This window comes from Schistocerca serialis, chromosome 9 (assembly GCF_023864345.2).
Source record: "Schistocerca serialis cubense isolate TAMUIC-IGC-003099 chromosome 9, iqSchSeri2.2, whole genome shotgun sequence".
Classification (NCBI taxonomy): Eukaryota; Metazoa; Arthropoda; class Insecta; order Orthoptera; family Acrididae; genus Schistocerca; species Schistocerca serialis.
The window spans coordinates 202,733,108-202,747,303 of NC_064646.1; positions in this window are offsets into that span (position 1 = coordinate 202,733,108).

Sequence of the window (14,196 nt, forward strand, 5' to 3'; positions counted from 1 at the left end):
GTATATACAAGGATTGTAGTACCTCATAAACACCTGTCGCTAACTTAGAATCACGGTATGACTACGAATTCTTTCGCGACGGAGTCCTTGCGCTAGAATCACCGTAGTTATGAAAATGAACATTCGATTTTCTGCCCAAGATGCGGCAGGCGAATGGAGTACGTCGCATAAATCTTCGTACGTCTAGAGGAATGTATCGAAACAGGATGGAAGTCCTCTGACGTCCGAGTGGTTTGCTATTAACGATGGCAACTACGCAGTGCTCTAAGTCTCACACAGAACACGCTATTGTATACGAGTCGAATGCAGGTTATGTCACACAACTGATGCATCCCGACAGAACAACGGAAAAAATGATCAAATGAACTGCACCAATATGTCCTTCTCTCTCTCTCTCTCTCTCTCTAGAATGCATCATCGGTGTTCCATTAAATCCTACCTCGTTACAACTGCATCTCGACCGATCACTCCACCCACTCTCTGTCATCCTTTAACGCAGATGCAAGTTAGTTTAGAGGCAGATGGTTCTCTTTTTTCCATGAAAGCATCAAAAATAGCAATCAACTCACGTATCTCACTATTACCTCAATAGACGTACAGTAAAATGTTGCATTGATGAAATATTAAAGATTGTTTCTCCGTTTCCCGGTGCTTCCATCTCAACGTTTTCTCATATTCCCCTTGCTGTAGGATACTCGTTCCCATGTACAACAATTGTCCTGCATCAATCAGAAGACATGCAGGTACTCACTTAATTTCCCCTAAATTTATACGTATTTTCCGTCATTTTATCGATTTTGTGTCACTTCTACCCATGCGATCATGACATCACTTCTCGTTCCATGTTCTAAAATTGTTCGTAAATGTGGTACAGCTGCAAACACCTAGCGCAAATGCACTATTTTTCTCGTCGGGCGGCATAGTGCAGCTCTGTACTCGGATGCGTCCAGTCACCTCCAATCGGACATACAACACAGATATACAGAAAACAGGGCAAATGTGCTGCAACTGTAGAATATGTGGTTGGAAGTGACTGGATTCATTCGAGTACAGTGCTGTACTATGCCACCCTAGCCGCGCGGGATTAGCCCAGCGGTCTTAGGCGCTGCAGTCATGGACTGTGCGGCTGGTCCCGGCGGATGTTCGAGTCCTCCCTCGGGCATGGGTGCATAGTTTAAGTAGTGTGTAAGCTTAGGGACTGATGACCTTAGCAGTTAACTCCCATAAGATTTCACACACATTTGAACATTTTTATCCCACCCGACCAGAAAAATAGTGCATTTGCGATAGGTGTTGGCAGCTATACTACATTTCGAAGAAACTTTAGAACACGGAACGAGAAGTGATGTCATGATCGCATGGGTAGAAGTGACATAAAATCGACAAAATAACGGAAAATACGTAACAATTGAGGGAAATTACGCCGAAATGAGGGTAAATTGAGGGAGTACCTGCATGTCTTCTGATTGGTGCAGAACAATTGTTGTACGTGGGAACGAGTGTACTACAGCAAGAGGAATATGAGAAAATGTTGAGACGGAAGCACCGGGAACCGGGGTAACAGTCTTTCATTTTTTATCAAGGCAACATTCTACTGTATGTCTATTAAGGTAACAATGATACACGAGAGTTGACTCCTGTCTTTGATGCTGTCCTGGAAAAAAGAGAACCATCTGCCTCTAAACGTACTTGCACATGCGTTAAAGGATGACAGAGAGCGGATGGAGCGCTCGGTTGAGATGGAGTTGTAAAGAGGTAGGATTTAATGGTAGACTGATGATGCATTCTACAGAGAAAGAGGGACATGTTGCTGCAGGCCATCTCTCCATTTTTTTTTCCGTTGTTCTGTCGGGATGCTTCAGTTGTGTGACATAACCTGCGTTCGACTCACATACAGTTGCGTGTTCTGTGTGAGACTTAAGAGCACTGCATACTTGCGATCGTTAATAGCAAACCTCTCGGTCATCAGAGGACTTCCACCCTGTTTTGACACATTCATCTAAACGAACGAAGATTTATGCGACATACTCCATTCGCCTGCCGCATCTTGGGCAGAAAAAAAAATGGTTCTGAGCACTATGGGACTTAACTTCTGAGGTCATCAGTCCCCTAGAACTTAGAACTACTTAAACCTAACTAACCTAAGGACATCACACACATCCATGCCCGAGGCAGGATTCGAACCTGCGACCGTAGCGGTCGCGCGGCTCCAGACTGTAGCGCCTAGAACCGCTCGGCCACTCCGGCCGGCTCTTGGGCAGAAAATCGAGTCTTCAGTTTCATAAATACGTTGATTCTAAGCGACAGGTGTTTGTGAGGTACTACTACCCCGTGTATATTTCAGCTTGACATGTGTCCTGTTTACGGAGTTAAAAGCTGCATGATATCTAATTTCACACGTCAAATTTTGAAATAGAAATCATAGAAGGCAAGCCACTATGGGTTGCTCACAGATGTCGAGCAGTCTAATGCTACCGCAGCTCCACATGTGTTAGCAGCCCATAGTGGTTTGCCTCCTATGTTTTCTATTTTAAAATTTTGTGACTAAAGCTTTCTCGCTTGATATTTGTTTTGTACGTGACAAGCCAGTTTGAATGTTTTACTTCTGATGAAGGCACTCTTAGTAGTTGCCGAAACCTAGGTTAAAAGACTTCATTTTTGCTGTTATTGCTTTAATTTTACTTTGTAAACAATATCTGACAACGCAGCCATGTTCAAAACCTTAAGTAGTTTTTCATTTTGCAGTTTATCGCCGTAGTTTACCGTAGAGAAGCCTGCAAGGAGAATGTATGTACATTGGGGAAGGAACAGCGTTGCATTCCATATGACTAATACGTCAGAAACGGCAACAATCTAACACTATAGCGTGTTTTAAGTGCAGAACCTTGTAGCCTTAGGAGTGCATGTGTTTATGTTCTCTCTTACCACCACTTTCTTGATAATGACCCCATACACTAGAACAATAGAATTGATAGCGCAGTTGATTTACTTAAAATGCAGCAAACTCCATCCGTCTGGAGCTCCATCATGCTTAGAAACCACCAGCTTCTTGTTCTTAACTGTCTGTTACATCATCACAACAAATTCATATCTAACACACAGAGATAAGATGTGCTAACCTCCTCGACATTTGTGCATCTGGAGAAATCTTGTGCTCTTGGATACGTGCGGGATAACACTTACAGCCTCGGTTCACACTGTTCCTAGACGAAACGTGGAATGTAGATGTCTACTTCTGGTCAGCTGCAGGGAGCGTTGGTTCAGACAATGCGAGATCTTTCGGTCTCTAACTTTATCCTAAGAATGGGAGAATGTCCTGTGACTGCCATTCACATAGAGAAAAATCGTGCAGTACGGGCTATGATCGAAGAGCTACAAATATTTACGTCTCTGTCTGTTATACTTTCGTGTATATGTTCGAGTATTATCAATGAATTAACGTACTGCACAGTGATCTACCTATATTTATATTCGCGATGGTAGTCGCAAAGTAGTGGAGAGGTTGTTAAGCAATGATACAGAAACTGGTAAGCATGCTGCCACATCATTGGTAAGTGTTGAAATTACGATAAAAATTGCTAAATTTCATTGCACTCTCAACTATGATGCCTATTATTACAGTACATTGACAGTTTCTTTCCCTCCCCAACCATCCACTGGTGCACTATTGATTACCACATGATGACTGACATCGCTGGTTTGAGATGGAGAACGAGTCTTGGTGAAGGGGACAAACTTTCCGGGGATGGCTAACACTGAAATAGCGACCTTGTGCATGGCAGCAATGTGAGTCAATCAAACACAACACATCGCCATCAGCTATCCTGTCACTCTGAATGATGAGTTTAAATGTAGATGTCGTCAATCAACTTCGCACAGCAGTTTGGAAATGCTCCACAATTCATCAAAACTCTTCCAGTTTGCTTTTGTTGTGACTGCCTTCTACTTCAATCACCCAGTGTGTGGCTGTGTTGTGGGGTCAGCGGCACTAACATGACTTACACCATGCGGGGGAGCCAGTGCGCCAAACCGTCTTAATGTCAGTTTAGAAACTGACATAGACGTCGAAGCCGTGGCAGAAAAAAAATCATATGTCAGTTTACAAAGTGTGTTGCAGCTGAAAAAGCAGAGTATAAATCAGCGAAACAGGGACCCTCTCCTGCGACTGATAATCTGTGGGAGATGGTCTTCCTACAGAACAGGCGATGAAACTTGACACCGGTCTGTGCAAGCTCTATCGATCATTGGTCGCTTCCTCCAATGTATTAATACTTGTATATTTAACAGGATCGCCACATGTGTTCGATGCCGGCAGGTAGACAGTATTTGCTTTCGATATATCAGAAGAGATAAATGCGGTAAAAATCTATCGAATGAAGTTAGCGGAGCTTTTATAGTTAGTAATGTTTCTATGTTGGATGGTACAGAATAACGATGATTGAATGTTTGGGTGATAGACGTGACTGGACCCTGAGGGATGCGAATTTGCTTCGAACTGCAGTACCTGTATGATGTTGAGTCTTCCTAATTTTCCCAGTAAGAAACAACACCACAACTGTTCGGACTCTCTCTCTCTTATATAACGTCACGTTGCAGTAGCAGACATCGTTCACAGTTGGTAGAGCTTCGACAACATGTTCCCATTTACACCGAGTGGTAAAACACCGTTCTATACCATCAACACAGCTCACTCTGCTTCCATACGGGTTGTGGAGTGTGGAAGACATAGCTCTCTCTTTGTAATATTGGTCTCACTATCAACAGCGGTGTGTATCACATAACATCGTCCCATACGAACGGTGGCTTTCCCATCCCAATCGCCCACTGGGTATGGTGTTGATTACCGCACAATGTTTTACTGACACCAATCTGTTGAGATGGAAGGAACCTTGGCGTAACACTGGTCATCTGCTACTTGTCACTGTGGAGCATGGCATTAAATGTAGAGTTCATTATCTTCATACAGTTGTTTGGAAGCGTTCCTCATTGCTACAGACTCTCGTCCTATTTCCATATCCCCTCCACATGTTTTTATTTTTATTTTTAGTTTTTCAACAAGAGGATAACGTTACCTCTTTTTATTTGTGCTACCTCATGCATGTTGTGAGCAGCACCTTCCGGCGAAGGTCAACACTGGAACAGTAATCATGTACATGACTGAAAAATGAAGGTACAATGCTTTCTGAAATGGGGCGCCGAGACATCTGCTACCCTGTTGATGGCTAAATGACATTAACTGTATAGGTCATCACCATAGACTATCTGTTGGAAGCGCTCTACAATACTGCAGTCTCTTATAGTTTCCATACGTTGCGATGTCTTCTACATTTTTGTCAATGAGTTACATCGCCTCTGTGTTTTATTTCTACCAGCCTGTGTTGTGGTAGCTGTATAGTTTATGCCATGCAATGTTAAGATTTGAATGAGAAACATCGCCTCTGTCTTTTATTTCTACCAGTCTGTGTTGTGGTGGCTGTATAGTTTATGCCATGCAATGTTAAGTTTTCTGTGGGAGCCAGAGGAACGAAACGCGTTAATGTCGGCTTAATAGCAGCTGACACTGACCTCTAAGTCATGGCAGGAAAAAAAACAAAGTGTATGGCAGTATACACTGATTGGGTGTGTTACAGCCGAAAAAAATACAGTGCATTAAACTGCTTATGAAGGAACAATACAGGAACCATTTGGTGTGATTGAAAGTCTGTTGGATATGGTCCTCCTGCAGGACAGGTGATGAAACTTTACACCAGTCTGTGGAAGTGACTTCGATCATGAGCTACCTGCTCCAATCAACCAAACTTGTATATTTAATAGCATCGGCACATACGGAAAGCAGACTATATTTTTTCTGTTATAAAAGAAGACAGGGACATGGTAATATCTTATTGAGTTCTCTAATGGACGACGTTACCGGAGTTTTTATAGTTTTTTCTCTGTTGGATGGTACAAAATAACGAGGTGGGAGAGAATGTTTGCGTGATAGACATGAATGCACTCTGAGCGATGCAGCTGTCCTTTGAACTCCAGCGCTTGTATGTAGCTTGATGATGTATCACAGTGCAGTAGCAAAATCCTCGTCCTTCTTCCATGCACTGTATGATGTGGAGTCTTCTTAATCATCCCAGCAAGAAACACCACTCTAACTGCTCGCAGTATCTCTTCTACTACCTCGTGTTGCAGGGAAAATCATAGTTTGGTACTGGCCTTACGCACTTTATATGACTGGCGAAGCTACGACACGTTCTTATTTTCACCTACGGGTCATTGCAAGGTTCTGTCACATTAACTCAGCTCGTCTCGTTTCTCCATAGTATGCTGAAGGTCTCAGATATAGCACTCTACGATATCCATTCAGGTCCGACTTAAAATGGGACGATCACATTGACAAAGCTGCAGGGAGGTGTAACCGCTCTTTAGAGAGTGGTTATACAGAAACGAGTATTAGATTAAATTCTGTAATACGGAATGACCTAAGAGCCAAAAACCCGTAGTAGTATTTCGAAGTAATAGTTAGTTAAAATTTTACAAAGAGTAGATATTCGAAATAGAGTAATGGGAAACCAAAGAAGACAAAACGGGGCTGCATTTCGTTTTGAATGTAATATATAAACCAATGCGCAGTCTTGTTAGGTCTCTTGAGTTCTTGTTTTCAGCGGTGGCGAGTGTGTTCGCAGTTCATCCGTGGTAGTCGCAATTTTAGGATTAGAAGCCTAATTAAATTACATTCTTAGAACTGGATTAGACATTGTAGTGGTGGAGAGTAGATTGTTTTGCGATAAATTCAGAGACGTTGTCAATCAGAGGTGACTGGAAGTACGAACTTTGATATTCAAGTGAATGGTGATTGTACGTGTTAAACGAACGCTACGATTCTATACTTACGATTGTGAAGATATTTATTGACAACTCGGAAACTTTTATGTTGAACCAGGACTTTATTCGTTGTATGTGAATGGTTAAAGAGCACTGGGACCGAAAATAGTTTGGACCTTATGACACTAGTATCTTTGCCGCTCGTTGTCAAGGTGATTCCGCTAATAAACGAGAAGTGAAAAATAGTGCCAGTTAAAAGACTAAACTTGTGCTGAACAGACATTGAAAGGATTCGAAACCCACAATTAATATCGTGCTGTGAGAATTGAGACGCTTAGACACTGTAAGGCCCAGAGACATATTCATAATTTATCGGACATTAATGGTAAAGGGCAGTTTCATGGGAAAGCATATCTTTGGTGATAAGTCCACGAAGGAATGTAGTAATGACTGACTGTTACCATACCGAAACAATACATACTAGGATCAACTCTCCTTTCATTGATCCCCCAGTGCCATGTCTCATTAATTTAAGAACTTAATTGTGTCAATAAAACAGAAATATACGAGACATTCCCAGTATTTACTAAATTCCATAATCAGCTAGTACAAAGACAATAATATCTGTGAACATCCAAGGGTTACTGAAGGAAGGTGATAAACCTTTTTACAAACAGATTTAATAGGATTCAACGACAGGCTGCTAAAGTAACTAAATCAAATTACTCATGGAAACAAATTAGTAAAAATAGACTGGAACTCAATTGATATCTTACTCCAGACTAATTATAACAAAAACTGTCTTTGAATCCGTAGTGGTTGAAAGAGCATGAAATCTACCTGGAAAAACGCGATCAATTTTCAACTGCTAGTTCACACGATTAGATTCAAAACGTGATTCACAGATATTTTATGCCCGACTCACACGGCAGGGAATGGTTCTTAACTAGTCGGAGATCAGCTCCACTGCCGGGGGGGGGGGGGGGGGGGGGGGCGATGGGGGAGGGGGGGTGGCGAAACGGCGAAGCGATGTCCGTACAGTCGCGACGACGGTGGGTTTGCAGGCATAGAAGGCAGGGTAGAGACTGATGAGCGGTTACAAGATGCAGAGGGACTGTCTAAAAAACAGTTAGAGATTTTGCTGTATGAGATTCTCGAAAAGAACATCACGTTCCCTCCATGGATTCCCATTGGTCCTACTTGATGAGAGCAGTCCACCTACTGAAAAAAGTCACTCAACATGCAAAGTGACTCTCATGATCCATTTAATTAATTAGCCTACCAACTTGGAAACTGTGACGTGATACCTGGTGGGTGGATGAAATGGCTAGGGCGCCCTGGAACGATTCTTTACAAGCGTTTCTTTTTTTTTTTCGTTGAGGCGACATCTTTTAAGGAAATTCAATATCGCACCTACACAGGGAGAGACAGGCTCTCTTGACTTGTTTCGTAAACGCTAGTATGAGATGGCATCACACTGGTAAAAGAGAGCCTAAGCCAGTGGCACTAAAGATTGTATTCTTCTTCTATTCTTCTTCAGTAGCTTTACAGCCCTTGGTGAGCCTTGGCTTCTTCAACAATCTTCCTCCACACTTCTCGGTTATTTGCTGCTCTTTTCCACCCCCGGACTCCCATATTGCTGATATCCATTATTACCTCATCGATCCATCTTCTTCTAGGTCTCCCTTTTCGCCTAACTGAATGGATCATACCTTTCATCATTTTCTTTGGAATTCTATCCTCTACCATTCTCTCCAAGTGTCCTAGCCATCGTATTCGCTGTGATTTCACAAATTTTACTATGTCCCTGTCTTGTATTAACTCTTGTAATTCGGCGTTGTAGCGTATTCTCCAGCCTTCTTCCTCCCTTATTGGCCCATAGATTTTGCGTAGTATTTTCCGCTCAATGCTTCTTAGAGCATTTTTATCGTGTTCTGTCAACGTCCATACCTCTGAGCCGTATGTGATAACTGGGCGGACCAGGGAATTATATATTAGCAGTTTAGTTTTTCTTGTAACAAGGCTATTTTTGAAAAGCTGCATATTTGCAAAGTAAGCTCTGTTTCCTGCTTGTATTCTTTCCCTTATAGCTTTTCCAATACTGTTATCATTTGTTATTAGGGCTCCCAAGTAGTTAAAAGAGGACACTCCATTGAAGCATTTCCCATTGATGTTTAGGTTTTTAGGGGTTCTTCTGGCCTCAGATTGTGACATTACCATATATTTTCTTTTGTTTTCATTTACTATGAGGCCAATTTTTAAGGCTTCTGTTTCCATTGCCCGGTATGTTTCTAGGAGTGTATTGATATTTCTTCCTACTATAGCAATGTCATCAGCGTATGCACATATCTGGCTAGTTTTTATAAATATTGTGCCCCTTTTGTTGATTTTATTTACTGCACTATGCAGGGCTATGTTGAATAGGATAGTGGAGAGACTATCCCCTTGCTTCACACCTTTATTAAAGTCAAAGCTATCACTTGTTCTGCTAAGGACCTTTACTTTTGCTCTTGTCTCTGTCATTGTCATTCTGATTAGTCTTATTAATTTAGCACATATACCAACTTCTTTCAGTACTCTGTATAGTTCTTGCCGATTTATGCTGTCAAAGGCTTGTTTGAAATCGATGAATAAGAAATGCAGATCTATATCATATTCATAGAACTTTTCCATCATTTGCCTTATCACAAATATTTGATCAGTTGTTCCTCTGCCTGGTCGAAAGCCACACTGATATTCCCCTAGTATGCCTTCTGCACACTTCTGTATCCTTTCGTTTAATATACTTGTTAAGATCTTATAAGCTCTACTTAGGAGTGTTACACCTCTATAGATTTCACAAGCTGTTCTGTCCCCTTTCTTATAAATGGGGACTATTATTCCAATTTTCCAATTATCTGGCATAGTTTCGGTCTCCCATATAGCTGATATTAATGTGTGCAGTTCCTTTATTACAGCCTCACCACCAGTTTTTATTAATTCAGCAATTATGCTGTCTTCCCCAGGGGCTCGATTGTTTTTTGACTTGTGCACAGCCTGGGAGACCTCTTGTAGTGTTGGCTTTCTTGCCTCAATGGTTTCATTGTCTACTTCCAGCTCCACTCTTCCCTCCTGTGCAGCTGTCTCTTCATCTTCTAGGCTGGTGCTTAGTGTATCTTTGAAATACTATGCCCATCTTCCCACTATCTGTTCTTCCTCCCTTATCATTTTCCCATCTTTACTGGAACAGGCCGTTGTTTTTGGTTGGAATCTATTCTTCATTTTGCCTATGGCATGATAGAACTTTCTTATTTCACTCTGTTGCTTTAGTTCTTCTAGTTCTTGAAATTTCTTCTTATTCCACTCTCTTTTCTATCTCTTGCACAGTCTGTTAGCTCTTCTCCTTAATTCTCTATATCGTTCCACATTATTTCTGGTTTCTCTCTGTAGCACTTTTGTTCTTGCCCTGTTCTTTTCCTCTATTGCTGACCTGCAATCTTCATCAAACCACTCCTGGGTTCTTCTGTTCCTTCTTATGCCTATTATTTCCTCTGCAGCATCCTTAATGGCTTTTTCGAACCTGTTCCACCTTTCATCTACTGCTACTGTGGTCTCTTCATTGCTCAACTTCCTGCTTAGTGTTACTTGGTATTTTTTTACTTCATCAGGGATGTTCAGTTTGTCTGTATTCCATTTCATCATCTTTCCCATTCTGTTGCTCTTTGTTAGTGACAGTTTCTCTCTCAAGACTGATTTTATCAAAAAGTGGTCTGAATCACAGTTTGGTCCTCTGCGGCTCCGTACATCCGTAACTGACGTGGAGTGGCGTGCAATCACTAAAATATGGTCACTAAAGATTGTATTCTCTAATGTTATTTCACGTATCTGAAATGTTTGTAAAACACATGTGCATTACTGTTTATTTACAGGCACTGAAGGCGAGAGAAACTCTCAGTTCATGTAATTTGTTCAACAAGCTGAAAGAAATTGCTTCATATAGATTTTTTTTCTTTGGAGTTTACATACGTTTTGCGGTGATCGGTAATTTTCGCAGCAAAACAGTTGAAGTTTCTCATTGCCTGATTTTATGAAGAGTCGACACGTCTCTGCTGATCATTCGTGATAGGTGGCAGTGCACTTCATTGGACGTCACAAAATAATGAGATGCAAATTGTTTCCTGCAGACGAATGTAAAAGCCTTAGCGATTTTGCTCATAAAACTAAAAGAATATGGACTTTGCCTATTATCGTGGAAAGAGGACATTTATTATCATCGCAGTTGTGTTTTCCTTTTTTAATAGTTGCTTTATTATAGGAGTCATGTTGGTGTTACAGTCCAGCGCTCGGAACGGCGTGGTGGACGTTCTGTAAGAGGTCACGGCTGGCCCTTTAGACAAACAACCCACAGTCATTTATCACAGTTTTGTTCTGAGGAATGCCTGCGTCGTGCTCTGTTGTAATGTGGGTCAGGGCCGGGTTGGTCGGGGCGGAAGGTGATTAATTGATCAATTTAATTAATTTGCATATCTGTGTAATATCAAAAGTGACGTTCGTAACCCCACTACCTAACTAGTTTCGCATATCCCATTGGCTGTATCTGTCAAATTACATCATTGTTTGACATACATTTTGGGAGATATAACGTTTGATACATAGGAATTCAATCCTTTACAGAATCGGGGGTGGGTTTTACTGGCTTAATTCTAAACATTCTTCCTTCCATCACATCAATAGCACTTGAGATGGGTAGTGCAGAATGATAATTATATGTACTGATAGCGGTGAAAGAATTTTTTTTACATATATTTCTTTCTCATGTACATACTAACCGTAATGTTAAACACTGACTGTAAAACATAGTGACGAATTTCAGGTACTACATGGGCCAGCAAAGGATTTAACATCACCAGTTTCTGTCAACATCAGAATGTAACAACACAGCACATCAAACATGGGAAGAAAGCTGCAGCCGGACGAAACAAGAAAACATATCAAGAATGAAAACGAAATCTTGTTTCTTTGCGATTTTCTGTTTTGTGGGTAGGTGGAGGTATAAGTACACGTTTTGGTTTTTCTAAATATTGCAGCAATATTATATCAGTTACACCTGTAGTATCTGGTTTGATACCTTGGTAACATGCAGTAAAAGTTTCTTTGTCATCTAATTATTATTAGAAGAGCGATAAAAGTTTTCCTAAAAAATGTTGCGTACTCTTACACCATGATTTGGAGAATACAAGGGTCTGGGACAAGAGTATTCAGTGCGTATCTTTGGCCCCAGCTGAAGAAAATAGAAATGATTACAAAGAAACAAAGAAGAACTCTTTATGTTTTGGTGGATTCAAAAATTTAATCAAATAACCTGAGAACAAGGTCAAAAATCGTTTATCGAGGTAAATGCAGCGCTGCACTTTTGCTGGCTCTTCTTCAAATAATAAAGTCTTTGCATATCGGCTGAGGAACTCACTAACTATGGAGGTTTTAAGGCGCTTCCTTAAGTTATCTAGTTACAAATAAAAGTCCATACACTAGAATCCTATTTAGAAAATTATACATTATATTTTTCTTTCGATCACTTATGATTACCTTTTCAATATTTAAAAGAACAGACCTCAGCTTATCTCTCGGTCTCATCTACTTCATATATCATAGAGAACAACAAAAGAAAGAAGGTTTCACAGACATTACAATCCCAATAAATTCTTTAAGTAGTATTATCTTTTGCTGTATGATTATTCTTTATAGAAATCTGGTTATAAAAATAATAAAACACATTGTTTTTGGAAATTATTTCCATTTCATAATATAAATCTTTCCTCAGTTTTCACATATAGGCTTGAAAGTCATTTCTGAAAAAATATTCATCACTTCAAAATCTCGAGCACTGTCACATACACTGGTGACACAAAATATTGACGTTGACATTACAATATTAACAAACAATTCTGTCAGAGGAACATCAGCAACTGAGCTTTGTGTTAGAGGCTGAAATTACCACTACAGTTGTAAGGTTCTTTTATTTAGAATGCGACCGGTTTCGAGCTCTCAGCCCGCATCTCGTGGTCGTGCGGTAGCGTTCTCGCTTCCCACGCCCGGGTTCCCGGGTTCGATTCCCGGCGGGGTCAGGGATTTTCTCTGCCTCGTGATGGCTGGGTGTTGTGTGATGTCCTTAGGTTGGTTAGGTTTAAGTAGTTCTAAGTTCTAGGGGACTGATGACCATAGATGTTAAGTCCCATAGTGCTCAGAACCATTTTTTTCGAGCTCTCATACGCACATCTTCAGGTGTTATAAGTTCATCTTGCGACCCCGAGCGCTGCGATGAACGAGTGCAGGACGCGGTGTATTACCAGCGAGGGAAGAGCACGGCGCTCTGGGTATGAGAGCCCGAAACCGGTCGTGTTCTAAATAACAGAACCTTACAACTTTATCGGTATTTTCAACCTCTGGTACAAATATTAGAATTAATTTAAGTTCTCTAAGGTACAAAATGAGGCACCTAATGTTAGTAAACACCGACAAAAAGTGCTTGAACGCACTAGTTGGGGCTCTCACAAGTCAAAGTACAGACTATAGGGTGAACGTTTGCAGATAGTTTCTTGAGAAGTAAATGTGCGTCCTGTGAACTTCTACACCAATAGACCTATGTACTTTTACAACATTCAGCTATTTTCTTTTCCGGCAATCTTCAGATACCAAACACAACTGAAGTCGTAGATATCGAGGAGGTTATTGGAAGCTTATAGCAGCTGGCTCCGGTACCGAGTTTATCTACATTTTAAATAGAGTTAGGTTCACCAAACATTCAATCAAAATACACAAATTTTACATCGTAAACGTACAAAAGTGACTTACCGCATTTCTCCAGTGGTAAGCCTCCGACTACCACGAGGTTGCAGATCAGAACTGAGGAGATGAGGACGTATGCCCGGCCTTGTGAGAGAATGATGAACTTCTGCTTTAGGGACCTGAAAACTTAATGTCTACTCGTGCCCCAGGCGTATTTTACTAGAAGATACCTTCTTTTTATGTATCATCATCTATTTTATGCCATTACTGTTGCGAAATATTTCCACTGCATAAATTTAAAATGCTGAATTAACTGCTAAAACTCATAACAATAAAATATACAAAAAAAATTGTAGAAATGTTAGTCGCTCTAAGACACAAGGTCGTGGACACAGACTCCAATGCAGACATTACAGCCAGTACAAAACATAAACATATCAAGCTTTTGGACTGATGATGAAATAAATTACCACAGAAGTGAGCTTGAAAATGTTTCCTATGTTTTCTACAACATCTACGTGGTGCTGAAGTGTAGATGAAAACATTAAACAAGCGTATCGGTGCACCGCTACTGTTCGCTGACGTGAGCCCGGCGTGTGAAACGAATCGTCCAACAAG